The sequence below is a fragment of the Chrysochloris asiatica genome, unplaced genomic scaffold, assembly GCF_000296735.1.
Source record: "Chrysochloris asiatica unplaced genomic scaffold, ChrAsi1.0 scaffold00004, whole genome shotgun sequence".
NCBI classification, from domain to species: Eukaryota; Metazoa; Chordata; class Mammalia; order Afrosoricida; family Chrysochloridae; genus Chrysochloris; species Chrysochloris asiatica.
Window position 1 is genome coordinate 28,015,122 of NW_006408522.1, and position 16,239 is coordinate 28,031,360.

The 16,239-nt window shown below is 39.4% G+C and overlaps 1 pseudogene; it reads left to right on the forward strand.

Annotated features, from left to right (window-relative positions):
- Positions 1 to 3,087, forward strand: part of LOC102821317 — a 57,681-nt pseudogene extending 54,594 nt beyond the window's left edge.
- The last annotated feature ends 13,152 nt before the right edge of the window (positions 3,088 to 16,239 follow it).

The following is a 16,239-nucleotide window of genomic DNA, read 5'->3' on the forward strand; positions in this document are numbered from 1 at the left end:
TATATATTTGAAGATTTAACAAACTTTTACACCTGTCCCCTACAGTTTGCATATATACTCATATGCCCTGTGAATTCTTATTCATCACATGCCAACTATACATTATTAACTGAAGCCTTACTTGATTGAACTTGAACAGGGTCTATAAAACATTATACAGAACACTAAGGAACAAATGGAAGAAAAATTTGGATTAGTAATAGCTCAGCTTTAAGGGTCCTATACCTATGCTGCTGTTTAAAACCATAAAGCAATTGTAGACAGTAAAACCCAATAATTAGACAGGAATGTGTTATTATTTCCACATGCATAAGTCCATATTTTATTATAATAATGTTGTTGTTGTGTGCCGACATGGATTCTGTCTCATTGCACCCCTATATGGCATAGAACTACCCTAGAAAATTCCCTAGACTCTAATCTACAGACCTCTACTCCCATGCAGCTGCTGAGAGGGTTGGAACCACGGAACTTTCAGTTAGGAGCTGATCACTTAACCACTGTGCCAACAAATCTTTTTATAATAATAATAACACCTCTGGTAACGTAGTGGTTACGAACTGGGCTGTGAACTGCAAGGTCAGCAGTTCGAAACTACCAGCTGCTCCTCAGGAGAAAGATGAGGCTTTCTGCTTCCATAAAAAATTTACAGCCTCAGAAATCCTGTACAGGGTTGCTATGAATTGGAACTGACTCCAAGGCATATAACAACAAGAACAACAAGTATTAAGTTTAAGTGAAGTCCTGGTGTGGCACTTTGGGTTAATGTGCCAGACTTCAAAGTCATTTGAATAGCAAAGTCAGCAGTTCAAGCTTACCAGTCACTCCTTGGAAACCCTATACAGGGTCGCTGTGGGTAGGAATCAACTTGACGTCACTTAACAACAATAAGTATTAAGTAGAGCCCTGATGTGGTGCTGCAGTATGAACATTGGACTGGTGACTGAAAGGTCGGCAGTTCAAACCCATCAGCTGCTCTTGGGAACCCTAAATCTTTATACGTGGTTACAATAAATTGCAACTGACTTAGTGGCAAACAACAACAACAAAATATTAAGTCAGACTCTCAATGAGATGGGTTGACACAGTGGCTGCAACAATGGACTCAAAAATAGCATCAGTTATGAGGATGACGCAGGACCGGGCAGTTTAGTTGTGTTGTACATGAGCTCACTGCCAGTTGAAACTGACGTGACAGTACCAACCAACAATAACAGTGTTGCTTTTTGAATCTGTGCTAGTCCTTGAGTTGTGTTGGTCTTCATACAGACTATTTATCATTGTCACATCAAGGCTGGAAATTAGATACTATTTTTATTTTCATTTTAAAGATGGGTTTATAGTTCCAGAGAGATTAAGTGATTTGCCTAAGGATACACAGTTAAGAAAGAGTGAAAGAGACATACGCCTGTGTGATCCTGTTTCTGCAAGGACTTTAAGATAGTACTGCCTGCCTTCATTCAGGTAAGTTCAATGAATTTGTTTAATCAAGCAGAACTAAAATAGCCTTGTGATCCACGCACTCATGAGGCAAGTGACACTTTGGGTCACAGACTGATTTTTAAAATCTATTTTTCAGCATTTTCTTCTCTTTTTTTCACATCTGTCTCTGTCTCTCCAAGGCTTGGTTCTACCACATAAATCAAATTGCACTTTAGGTCTGCAGTATTTCCTCTCAATGTGAATACTGGTCTTGGAATGTTGGCCTTGGAATACATTTGGCATCAGAATGAGCCTAGAATAAGAATCACCTAGGTAAGGGAAAAAAATAAAACATAAAGAACCCTATTGTAGCTAGGGATAAACAAAGCCAAGTTCCAAAAAAAAGCATGAATACAGGGACACTAATTTTATACTGTGTAGGAGGCAGCCACCTACACAGAGATCTGATCATGTGACAGCTATACTGTACCTTCTCTTGTTTCCAGTCATATTCTTTGTGATATCCAGGGAATGGACTATAATTTCTAGGGTCCCTTACATGTTACCTTTTTGCATTCTGTGCTTTACTATGACACGTATCGACCCCAGTCCCAAGACCGGCAGAATCAGAAAGAAGTAGAAGAGGAAGAAAGAGAGAAGGAGGCACAGCTCACCCAGTGGTGTCTAGCCCATGTCCTTGAAGAGGATGATTTAGGAGTTACCTGGGTGGAGGCCTTAGCAAAACCAATGTCCCAGGTAGATGAGGTCAGGACACAGGCTGTGAAGGATTTGACGAATGTTTTGGTGAAAGAGAAGCTGAAGACGATACGTAAGGAATCATCAGAACTCTTGGAGTTGATAGAAGACTTGAAATTCAGGTTGACAGAGGTGAAGGATGAGCTGGAGCCATTGTTATAGTTGGTGGAGCAAGGAATCATACCTTCAGGGAAAGGAAATCAATACCTGAGGATGAAGTACAACCTCTACTTGAATTACTGTTCCAACATTAGTGTTTATTTGATCCTGAAAGCTGGGAGAGTCCATGCATATGAACATCCTGTCATAGAAAGGCCTGTTACCTACAAAAATTTGATCAACAAGCTGTCAGTTGTGGATCAGAAGCTGTCCTCCAAAATTCATCATCTACTCATGTTTAAGAATGGCACTGGAAAAAAAGAACTGGATCTAAAAGTAAAATCCAACAAGGCCAAGTCAAAGTCTGTTTTAGAGACTTCTGCTGTTGTCTCTGCTAATACATATATTTCTGATGATTCCAATTTTTATGAAGAAGGTGTGCTATAATACTACAAAGAAATAGTAAACTTATATAGTTTACTTTGAAATTACATTGAAAAGAAAGAAAGAAGAAAGTATCATTAAGAGCAGGCTCTTGAATATCAAAAGGCAAAGAGAGCCATTACCTATCAGATTGCTGAAAATCGAGGATTTACACATACAAGAAGAGAAAGAAGATAGATCGCAATCCCAGAGTGAGAAGAGAAAGAAGATAGATGGCAATCCCAGAGTGAAACGCAGGGAGAAGTTCAGAAGAGCCAAATTCAACGAAGAGGCAAAGTTCATGAAGTTCACAGAAAGGAGCAATGGTACAGTGGTGAACGATCTGGCATTTGAGCAGGAGTTAAAAAGAGCATTAGATGTAAATAAAGCTGTTTGCTTAGCTTAAGTTTTTTGGCAATAGTATTGAATCAATAAATTTCAACTTTTCACATAAAAAAACCAAAATGATAGTGCCTGAACCAAAAAAGCCCAAACCTGTTGCTATTGAGTTGAACCTGACTCATATTGAGTCTATAGATACTGCTCTTCTGCTAGTTTGCCAAACTATTGTAGCATGTGTGTTGCTGTAACGCTGGAAGATAGTCCATCAGTATTTTAAATACCAGCAGAGTCACTCATGATAGACAGACTTCAATGGTGATTCCAGACTAAGACAGAGGAGGAAGAAGGAGAGGCAAACCACTCTGAAGGGTTAGCCACTGAAAACCTTATGAATAGCAGCAGGACATTAGCAGATAGAGTGCTGGAAAATATAAACAGTAAGATTAGCAACAGAGCACTGTCAGATATAGTGCCAAAAGATGAGTCCCTTGGGTTGAAAGACACTAAAACTATGACTGGGAAAGAGCTACCTACTCAAAGTAAGATTGACCATAATGATGTAAATGGAGCAAAGCTTTCGGACTCACATTTGCTGATGAGGCACAACCCAAATTGAGAAGAAACAGCTACAAACATTAATTAATAAATAGAACATAGACTGTAGAAAGAATGAATCTTGTCATATTAAAAGTTGTTGAAAATAAAATGGAATATATGACGATCAAATATTCCAGGCATTAGTGAGCTGAAATGTACTGGTGACTCTAACAATCATATGGTTTACTGTCTGAAGTGACAAATTCAAGAGGAATGGAGGTGCATTCATTATATATATATATATGTAATTCAATATCTATTTTGAAGTATAATGTGATAGAATAGTATCTATAAGCCTATAAGGAAGGCTAGTTAATACCACTATTATTCAAATTTACATAACAACAACAAATTGAAGAATTCTACCAAATTTTTCAGTCTGAAATTAATAAAATATACAATCAAGATGCATTGATAGTTACAGTGTCTGGAATTTGGAAGTTGGAAACAAAAAAGGAAGGATAGTCATAGGAAAATAGGTTGTTATTGATAGAAATGACACTAGAGATTGCATGATTGAATTTTGCAAGAAAAATGAATTCTTCATTTCAAATACCTTTTTTCAACAACATAAATGATGACTACACACATGGGCCTCACCAGAGTGAAAACACAGGAATCAAATTGACTACATCATTGGTTAGAGACATGTTGTTGTTGTTATGTGCCATCGAGTCGGTTCCGACCCATAGCGACTCTGTATAGGGTTTCCGAGGGTGTAAATCTTTACGGGAGTAGAAAGCCTCATCTTTCTCCTGCGGAGCGGCTGGTAGTTTCGAACCGCTGACCTTAAGGTTCGCAGCCCGATTCGTAACCACTACGCTACCAGAGACATAGGAGAAGTTAAATATCATCAGTCACAACAAGGCCAAGGGATAATACCACTGTGAAACAGATCAACAGTTGCTCATATGCAAGTTCATGTTGAAGCTGAAGAAGATTAAAACACGTCTCCAGAGCCAAAATATAGCCTTAAATATATCCCACCTGAATGCAGAGGACATCTCAGGAACAGATTTGATGCATTAGACATTAAAGACTGAAGACCACAAGAGTTATTGCATGACATTAAGAACATCATACAGCAATAAATCAAAAGGTCATTAAAAGACAGAAGAGAAAGAAAAGACCAAGATGGCTGTCAAAAGAGACTCTGAAACTTGCTCATGAGGGTAAAGCTAATGACTGGAAGAAATGAGGAAGAAATGAACAGAAAATTTCAAAGAGCAACTCAAGAGGACAAAGTCAAGTATTACAATGAAATGTGCAAAGACCTGGAGTTAGAAAACAAAAAGGGAAGGACAAACTCAGCATTTCTCAAGCCAAAAGAACTGCAGCAAAAATTCAAGTCTTTGGTTACAATATTGAACAAGTCTATGGGCAAAATATTGAATGATACAGAAAGCATTAAAAAAAGATGGAAAGAATACACAAAGTCACTGTATCAAACAGATGTTCAGCCATTTCAAGAAGTAAAATATGATCAAGAACCAATATTACTGAAGGAAGAAGTCCAAGCTGCACTGAAGGCATTGGTTAGAGGCATTTGCTAAAAGATTTCAATTTGTATTCTTTCAATTTCTGAATTGACAGAATACAAATAGAAAAATTTTAGCAAACTGATACAGCACTGGAAGTGTTCATTCATCTTGGCCAAGAAATTTGGAAGACAACTACATGGACAGCCGATTGGAAGAGATCCATATTTGTGACTATTCCATAGAGCGGTGACCTAATGGAGTGTGGAAATTATTAAATAATATTAATATTGCATGCAAGTAATTTTTTCCAGAAGCTAACTCAAAAACGGTTGCAACAGTACATCTACAGGGAACTCCAGAAATTCAAACCTGATTCAGAAGCAGATCTATCTGCAATTAGGAGTGTCATTTCTGGGGTCAGATGGATCTTGGTTGAAAGCAGAGAATATTAGAAAGATGTTTACTTGTGCTGTGCTGACAACACAAAGTCTTTCAACTGTGTGGATCATGACAAGTTACAGATAACATTGTAAAGAAGGGGTACAATAGAACACTTAATTGTGTGCATGAGTAGACCAAGAGGCAGCTGTTACAACAAAATAAGGAGACACAGGATTATTTAAAATCAGGAAAGTGTGCACCATCATTGTATTCTTTCACCATATATAGTCAATCTGTGTGCTGAGCAAACCATCCAATTATATGGATTATAAGAAGAAAATTGTGGCATCAGGATTGGAGGAAGAGTTAACAACCTGTGATATGCAGATGTTACAACCTTGCTTGCTGGAAATGAAGAGGACATGAAATACTTACTAATGAAGACTACAACTTTCAGTATGGAATACATCTCGATGTAAAGAAAATGAAGATCCTCACATTGGACAAATAAAGGATTTCATGATAAATGGCGAAAAGATGGAAATTGTCAAAGACTTCATTTCTCTGGGATCCACAATCAACACGCATGGAAGCAGCAGTCAAGAAATCAAATGGCATATTACATTAGGCAAATCTGCTGCACAAGACCTCTTTAATGTACTAAAAAGCAAAGATATCAGTTTGAGCATTAAGTTTGGCTTGACCCAAGCCATGCATTTTCAATTGCTTCATATACATGTGAAAGTTGTACTGTGAATAAGGAAGATGGTAGGAGAATAGGTGCATTTGAATTAAGGTGTTAGAGAACAATATTGAAAGTACCATGGACTGCCAGAAGAACAAACAAATCTGCATTGGAAGAAGTCAAAATGCTCCTTAGAAGCCACCATGACAAGATATCATCTATCATTCTTTGGACATGTAATCAGGAGGAAACAGTTCCTGAGGAAGGCCATTATGGTTGGTAGAGTGGAGGTTCAGAGAAAAAGAGAAATATCCCAACGTGAAGAGTTGATTCAGTGGCAGCAACAATGATCTCAAATGTAAGAACAACTGTGATGATGGTTCAGAGCCAGACATTGTTTCATTTTATCAGGCATAGGGTCAAATTAGTTTGACTCGATAGTACCTGACAGTAACAACAACAAAGGACAGAGTAGAACCGATTTACAGGGTTTCCAAAGCTGCAATCTTTATAGAAACAGGCTGCCACATCTTTCTTCCAAAGAATAGCTGGTGAGTTTGAACTGCCAACCTTTTGATTCGCAGGCAAGTCCTTAACCACTGCACTACAAGAGATCCTTTCTTATATTGTTGTTGTTGTTAAGTGTCATTGAGTTGGTTCTGATCCATAGTGACCCTGTACAGGGTTTCTGAGGAGCGGCTGGTGAACTTGAACCGCCCACTTTGCAGTTCAAACTGACCTTGCGGTCCAGTGCATTAACACACAGTGCCACACCAGGACTCCCTCCTTTCTTTTGTTGTTGTTGTTAAGTGCCGTTGAGTCGGTTCCAACCCATAGCGACCCTGTACAGGGATTCCGAGGGTGTAAATCTTTACGGGAGTAGAAAGCCTCATCTTTCTCCCGCGGAGCGGCTGGTAGTTTCGAACCACTGACCTTAAGGTTCACAGCCCAATTCGTAACCACTACGCTACCAGAGCTCCTCCTTGGGTGGTTTAAATGGTTAACACAATTGACTACTCACTGAAAGATTGCAAGTTCCAGTCCATCCAGTGGTGCCTTCAAGAAACACCTGGCAATCTACTTCCAAAATAATCAGCCACTGAAACCCCGATGGAGTGCAGTTCTACTCTGATGTATATGGGATGCCATGACTCTAAATTGGCTTGATGACAAATAATGGTGGTGGTGAATAGTTAAACAGGAATGGATTATTGAAAATGAGAGGAAAAGGACACTTTAACAGATAATCTAATGCTAGGATTATTTTTTAAATGCACATTATAGGTTACATGTTGTTTTATTTAAGTCTGAATAAACAGTGCTATTTGCATTCTAATCCTACCTCTGTCCTTGAAGAGCTAGGAGATAGATGGAGCTCTCATTCTTTCGGTGTTTTCTTTTCCTCAGTGGCCAAGTAAGGTACCTTTTGGAATTTCAGAATGTATTACCACAACACTTTTCATAATGTTTTGGCTTAAAAGAGTTCTCTCTGAACCACATTTATGCTTTCATATTCTATTTTCCCAAAATTCTCATCAATAGGAAATATATCCATATCATTGAATTAATTTTCCTAAATCCTTGGATGAACTCAAAACGTCTGGCCATGACTAGTCAGTGAATTTGAAGTTTGGCAAACAATCATTATGTACATGGTTCAAATACCTGCCCTTTTCTCCATAGTCCAGGAAAATCTGTTTTAACTAATTGTGAGAACAAAAATGATAATATTCAATAGTATTGAAATACTGTGGTGTTAGCAGACCAGTCTGGAGCAGCTAGAGGAACAAAAGATACTTCTTGAAAGAAAGACCAACAGGAAAAATAAAAAAAAAAAAGGGCAGTTTTATTGGCTACTACAAGGACAAGCAAGCTGTTCACTGGAGAGCCATCAAGGCAAGCAATCAAGTCCCTTCAGGACAACCCTTCTCCAAGACTGAAACTCAAAGGGATCACACAAGCAGCCATGTAAGCTTACTGGTGACCATGTTGGTCTACTGGTGAGTAGAGGTGGGGGAAAGGCAGCAATAAAGATATGGGCTGAGTTCAACCATGTTCCATAGAGCCTTGTCAACCTGGGGATGAAAGAGATAAAATAAAGGGCTGGCTGGTCCCAAGTATGCTGAGCCTGGGGATTCCTGAGCCCAATGAATAAAGACATTGCCATGGAGAGCTAGAGCTGAAAGTGAAGTGTTCAGCTGACATGAAGTGAGGGGATATGCACAAGAATGCCCAAACTTGCAGATAGTACTCATGTGACCTAGCTTTGATGGCTTAATGATCACAACTTGACTAAAAGGCAATAAAAAAATTTAAGAAAGGAAACATGTTTAAATTGCTACATTTTTTATGAACTTGGCCTATACTTAAGGATAAAATAGCTCAAAATGCCAAGTGAGAGGGAAGGAGTCTTCATCCTATCCCCTCTGTATGCAAGGTTGATAGGGATGGGCAACTTAGACATTGGCTACCTAAAATGGGAGGCTATAGAGGAAAAAGGAGTCCTGGTGTGACACTGTGGGCTAATGTGTCAGGCTTCAAAGTCATTTGTACTGTAAGGTATGTGGTTCAAGCTCACCAGCTGCTCCTTGAAAACCCTATACAGGGTCACTATGGGTTGGAATCAACTTAATGGCACTTAACAACAACAACAACATAAAGGCACAAAGTGACTGGCTTATAAGTTTTCAAGAGGGAGTTTAATTTCAGAGTGTGTGGGGGAAGGTAGAATTACCATTGAATAGTTTTCATCTTATCTAGATGGGTCTGGTGAAAAGAGATGGGGATAAGATTCTTATGATTCAATAGTGAATCACTGTTATCATGACTAATTGCAATTGTCACAACTGTAAATGTAGAAGTTTTGTAACATAAAGAGAGGAGTAGTTAACCTTACACTGCAGGAACACAGGACCCTAGGATCACCAAGGGAGAAGAGTAAGAGCAGAATGTGGGACTCTATCCAGAGAGTAGTGACACCAGAGATGGGGGCAGAGTTGATGGCATGGAGAGATAGAGCAGCTGAGGACTCTAGACTCATGGAAACATAAAGACTGAGAGCTGGTGGCCAGGAGGCAGGCTTGCAGAATGTGCCCTTTGGTTGTTAAAAAATTATATGTTCCTGAGTGTTTTTGTGTACACTGCCCCTAAAAACAAAACAAAACAGAGAGAATAGAAGCAAATGCTGTTGAATGATGAAACACAGCGGGGATTGCAATCATTGCAATGAAACAATGAATGTAAAACCAATCTTTCCCATGTAAACTATCACTTAATATACAATTGTTGTTGTTGTTGTTAAGTGCCGTCGAGTCGGTTCCGACCCATAGCGACCCTGTACAGGGTTTCCGAGGGTGTAAATCCTTACGGGAGTAGAAAGCCTCATCTTTCTCCCGCGGAGCAGCTGGTAGTTTCGAACTGCTGACCTTAAGGTTCGCAGCCCGATTCGTAACCACTACGCTACCAGACCTTTTAAAAATACTTTTGTGGGGTTTTTTGTTTTGTTTTTTTACTAAAATTCCCCTGGTGACATGAGGGTAAAGATGCAAAAATTCCATGTAGAATCCAAAGCATAGAGTACACTGAACTTTATAATATGTTGAGACTGAATTCTGGAATTGAAAATGGCCTTACAGAGGACACTAGTGGACAGCTTTTACTTTATAGATAAAGAGAAGAGAGTAACTAGTGTGTGGTAGGTACTGTGCAAGCAGAACCTTTGGTTCTCATCCTAGAGCCATGAGGGCATTGCTGTTCTCCCCATTTTATTTAAGAGTAATATGAAAGCCAGAAAGGCAAAATAATTTACAAATTCTGTCATCTGCCCACAACCAAACCCTAGATTCTCAATCTATAAATCTACTTCAATAGCAAAATACCAACAAGCTGATGTTTAGTAACTCTATCAAATTCTCTTCTCTAAGAGGAACATTTCATGGTGTAATATTTGTACAACGAGAAGCGGTGAGTGACGAGACCACCCATGTGCCCCTCATTTGGGATGACAAATTGCTGTGTATGTAGAACAGTAGACTTATTCCAACTCTTTTCATGTAACTGAGATAAGAATTTATAATGATCATGTTATAAAAACAAGAGCTCCAATGTATTGAACATTTTTGATACTTTCAAAAATGCTATTTCAAAGCCTCCCATAATCCTTAAAGGTAAGTATTACATTCTGATATTACAGATGAAGTATTGAAGCTTACCCAATAAATGTTGTTGTTGTTGTTAAGTGCCGTCGAGTTGGTTCCGACCCATAGCGACCCTGTACAGGGTTTCTGAGGGTGTAAATCTTTACAGGAGTAGAAAGCCTCATCTTTCTCCCACGGAGCAGCTGGTGGTTTCGAACCGCTGACCTTAAGGTTCGCAGCCCGATTCGTAACCACTACGCTACCAGAGCTCCTTACCCAATAAATACTTACTTAGAATATATAATAAGCCAGGTAAGAAGTCTACTTTCATATATTTATTAAATCTTTATAAGAACCCTAAGAGGCAAATATTAATGTCATCCCCACTTACCATATGGAGAAATTGATACACAGAAAGATTAAATAATTTCCAGGATCAGACAGCTAGAAAAGAATAGAGTCAGGGTTGAAACCCAGGCAGTCTGGGTGTATACTCATTATCATACAGAGATCAAGTAGCCATACAAGGACTTGAATCTAAGATTCATACTCAAAACCCAGTATTCTTTGTCTGTTTTGAATGTTTATCAACATTAACTGCAAATTAGAATAAACTTGAGAGAACTTGGGAGGTGGGACTTCCATTGAAGGGATGTGATCAGCAGACTGTGCATACAAACTGAAGGGAAGTCCAGTTGTTTTCTTTACTTGGATTGAACGCTCTCATGCCTACAATTCATTAGTTGCCTTGTAAGTCGACTCTAGGCAGTGCAAAGGACCATTGCGACTGACCTCAGCCTACACAGGACTGCTAGACCAGGTCCAGAAAATCCACATGAGCTCTGTAGAGATGCTGTTATGCCTTAGCATGCAGTTTTGGTCTACACTTCCCTTAAGTTTTCTGTAAGACAAGCATGTATTAAGTTCCAACTAGTAATCCTAGTGTGGTACTGTGGGTTAATGCACTGGACTACAAAATTGGTTTGAACCACAAAGTCAGTGGTTCAAGCTCACCATTCACTCCTCAGAAACCCTCTGCAGGGTTGCTCTGGGTTGAAACGTACTCGACAGCACTTAACAACAACATGGCCAAAATACTGTGCTGAACACTATGGGCAATGCAGATTCTTTGTCTTCAAGGAAAGTGCAAGATAGTAAGGGAACATAAATTCTAATTGTTGTTGTTGCTAAGTGACATCGAGTCAATTCCAACTCACACCAACCCTGCAGAGGGTTTCCAGGGAGGAGCTGGTGGGTTTGAACCACCGGCTATGCATTTAGCAGTCCAGTGTTTATCCTACAGTGGCACATCAGTGGCCCCCAGTTGGTTCTGACTCATAGCAACATTGTATAGGGTTTCCAAGCAGCAGCTGGTGAGTTTGAACTGCCAAACTTGTGGTTCAAACCAACCTTGCAGTCCAGTGCTTATCCTACAGCAACACACCAGGACTCCATATAAACACTGGTAGTTGTTATTGTTGTTGTTAAGTACGTGGAGTCGGTTCCGACTCACAGTGACCCTGCAAAGGGTTTCCGAGGCTGCAAATCTTTATGGGAGCAGAATGCCTCATCTTTCTCCTGCAAAACCACTGGTAGTTTCAAACTGCTGACCTTGAGGTTGGCAGCCCGACTCGTAACCACTACGCTACCAGAGCTCCTTATAAACACTGGTTGTTGTTGTTGTTATGTGCCATCAAGTCAGTTCCGACCCATAGCGACCTTGTATAGGGTTTCCGAGGGTGTAAATCTTTACAGGAGTAGAAAGCCTCATTTTTCTCCTGCGGAGCACCTGGTAGTTTCGAACCGCTGACCTTAAGGTAGCTAAGTATAATTCATTTTACAGTATCGAAAAACCCTTTTGGTTCTCAACAAAAGTTCAAGTTTCTGCTGTGCAATGGGAAATTAGGATGGGCTCCCATATGCTCTAGGGGTCAAATCAAGGCACATAAAGGTGAACTATGAAGCCATACAATGCGTTTCGCTTTCATAAATGAGCTTAGCCAAGCCTGTGTTGTTTGAATGTACCCTGGAGACGCAGATAGATCATTATTACTGTTGTTACCATTCTATTCTCTAACTATGCGTTTACAGCATCTTCTCTTCAGTGGTTTGCGTCGCTGAGAGAAAAATAAACTCAACATTTTCCTCCTGCAGCCTCTCATGAATATTAATGCTGTCTTTATTTATTGTTTGGCAAAATATGACAAATATAAAAATGCACTACAGTGAAAAGGAACAGGCGTATACCCAAAATATCTCGCTACTGTCACAATTCTTGTGTCATCATCATTATCAATAAATGCACATTTGTCAAGCATGCTCTGAACACTACAGTGTCCCACAATTCCTTCTAACCACTGACCTTTTTTAATGGGGGCTGCAGTTCCTAGTAAAACTCTCATGTATTTTAAATTTATACCAATTTGTCATGCTTTAACTAGAAAAACAGCATTCAAAAACAGACTATTAAGAGTCCCAGAATCTTCCTTCAAAGCATTTTGTATCTAGAAGTTCCAAGCTTTAAATCAAACAGAGATAGAACTCTGGCTGAAGGGAGGTGATGAAGTCCCATCATTTCAGACCTACTCTCATGACCTATGGAGTCCTGCAGTGCAGCTGTAAGATAACAACTCAACTCTAAGGTCAGTTAGAACCTCAGGGTTGGTGGTTTCAATCTACTAGCTGCTCCTCAGAAATCCTATACACAGTCACTATGAGTCAGAACTGACTCAATGGCACTTAGTAACAACTACAACAACTCATGGCCTGCAGCAGCATGAGACGACTACACATTTGGAAAGCCATTGACACCGTCTATTTTCCTGAAGCACGAACACTAAGACAATTACAGGATTTTGCAAAGGTCACAGAATTAGCAACAGAGCTGGATCAAAAAATCCTGTTGTTAGAACAGAACAAGGGGATACTGAATGGTTTAGAATCAAGGAAGGTGGACACCCAGGTTGCATCCTTTCACCATACCTATTCAATCTGCATGCTGAGCAAATTATCTGAGAAGCTGGATTATGTGACAAATGTGTCATGAGATTCAAGGAAGACTTACTGGCAACCTGAGGTATGCACATAATACAATCTTGCTTGCTGAAAATGAAGATGACGATCAGAGACCACAGCCTTCAGTATGGGTTACACCTCAGTGTAAAGAAGACAAAAATCCTCACCACTGGACCAATAAACAACATCCATATAAACAGACAAAAGACTGAAATTGTCAAAAACTTCATTTTGCTTGGATCCATCATCAACGCTCATGAAAGCAATACTCCCAAAATCAAAGGATGTATTGCATTAGGCAGATCTATTACACAATACCTCTTTATTGTGTTCAAGAGCAAAGATGTCAGTTTGAGGACTAAGGTGCCCCTGACCCAAGTCATGATATTTCCAATCACCTCATATACATGTGAAAGTTATACAGTGAATTAGGAAGATCATGAAGAGTTGATGCAGTTGAGTTAAGGTGTTGAAGAATATTGAAAGTGCCACGGACTGCCAAAAGAACAAATTTGTATTGGAAAAAGTACAGCCAGGATGCTTCCTAAGCTGAGAATGGCAAGGCTTTGTCTCTCACACTTCAGACATATTATCAGGACGGAACAGTCCCTGGAAAAGGAAATCACGCTTCAGAAAGTGGAGGGTCAGCATAAAAGAGGAAGACCTTCAAACAAGGTTGCCCTCAGACAAATATTTTTGGAAACTATAAAAGCAGGATAAGCAATAAGAAATATTTCTAGTTCTAAAATTGACATCTCTTAAAGAGATAAGGAGTCCTAGTGTAGTGCTGTAGGATAAGCACTGGACTACTAACCACAAGGTAAATGGTTCAAACCAACCGGCTGCTCCCTGCAAACACTATACAAGGTCGCTGTGAGTCAGAATCAACTAGAGGACAATTAATAGAGCAAAAGGCATAAACTTCTGGGACACACTTTTATGTAACAAAATTTAAAAGACTAGCCCCAATAGCAAGAAACAAGAGTAATTATGAATTACGAGGATGAATAAAAAATTATTTGCACTCCAGTTATATTAAGACACTGGTTCACGTTTATGGCTAACGACAACATTGAGAATGCACATGAAATGATTCTAATACACCAGTGAGTGGATTATGTGGCAAATCATTTACAAATCAGCCATGGATCTGCCTATGAAATAATCCATGACAGACTTGGGTTTCAAAAAGTTTGTGTGAGGTAATTACTGAAACAACTCGCAGAAGAGCATAAATAGATAGAAGCATTGGGACATCTGCAAACAAAATTTAGACCAGGAGTCAAAGGAAGGTAAAAGTTTCTTTTAAAAAATCATTACTGGTGACAAGACATGGATTCATCACAATAAGCTTCAGAGTAAATGGAAACGTAACTGCTAAATGCCATTTCCAGAGTATGGAATGGAAACATCCTCAATTGCCCATCAAGAAAAAGTCCAAAAGTTAGGCACCAGCTGGAGAATTGATGCTTACACTTTTCTAGGATTCTCAAGAACCAGCATTGAAACACTATCAGGAAAAAGGTTCCGCAACCAACGGTGCTCATTACACTGAGATGGTCACTGAAGATCTGAAGCCTAAACTAGGAAGTAAATACAGAGGACTACTACACAAGGGCCTTGTGATCTGCATGACTGCACATCCACACACCTCTGCCCTCACTGTTGACATTCGAAAAAAACTGCATTTTGAGTTATTCAAGCATCCTCCCTATAGTCCTGATCTTGTCCATCAGACTTTCATCTGTTTGGTACCCAGAAAGCAGCCCTATAAGGATGAAGAGTCACCTCTGGTGAAGTGAAAACAGCGATGCATTTGTGGCTCACAGCTCAGCTTAAAACATTTTTTAATAAGGGAGTATGAAAGTTTGTTGACAGATAAAATGTGTTGAAAAGCAAGGAGATTATGTAAAAAAACGATGTATTTATCTTTTCTAAAAGTTGGTTAAAATAAATTCTACAGCCAGAGTGCAGATAATTTTTGACTCACCCTCACAGTTATATGGAAGACTATGAATCAGTCAATTCTGCAAAGTATAAGCAGCAAATTTCATTTTCTCCAGTATGTTTGTGAATTTAAAAGCACCCCTGCCTCAAAAGAGTTGAAGTAATAGTGATGAAAACTATATTTTAGTGATGGAAATACATGTATCAAAAATGCTGGCTGGGTGGTGACATGCTAAAATAACAAGTACTAACAGATGTAATGATAGATGTAAACACAGAGTAATGTGATAAACATGTGCTTAGGACTTGGAGAATTCCAAGCTGGTTAAGAGAAGTCAGTTTAGGTGTGCTAAGAAGGTTGTAGCATCAGTGAAAAGATTCTAGTCCACAGTCATTTAGGTGAGTAAAAGAGAGTAAGACTGCTTGAAGGACTCCCAAAGTCTAAGCTGGAAATTGCAACAAATGAAAACAAACAAACAAACACAAAATAAATAAATAAATAAAGAGAGAGAGAGAGAGAATGAGAAGGGGAAGAGAGGGAAGAGGAAGTAGAAGGAGAGAAGGAGGGAGGAGGAGGGAAGCAGGAAGAAATGGAGAAGGGGGAGAATAGGGAGGGGAATAGAGGACCAGAAGCTAAAGAAGAAAGACCAGACCTTTGTTTCCAATATACCTACTTGGTGAGAGTGAATTGAAAAGGACTTAGTTTGTGAGGAAGAAGGCAACAGTAGAGGAGGCAAAAAAATAAAATACAAGACAAGCCTATTAAAATCTGGCTAGTGACCTAGATCCATGTGTGTCTAGCACATGACAGCAGCGTGATAAATGCCTGTGCAGCAATTGTCTGTATTTCATCTGTTGTTGTTGTTGTCAGGTGCCATCGAGTCAGAACCGACTCATAGCGACCTCATGCACAGCAGAACAAAACAATGTCCTGGGCCAACCTCACTACCGCTGC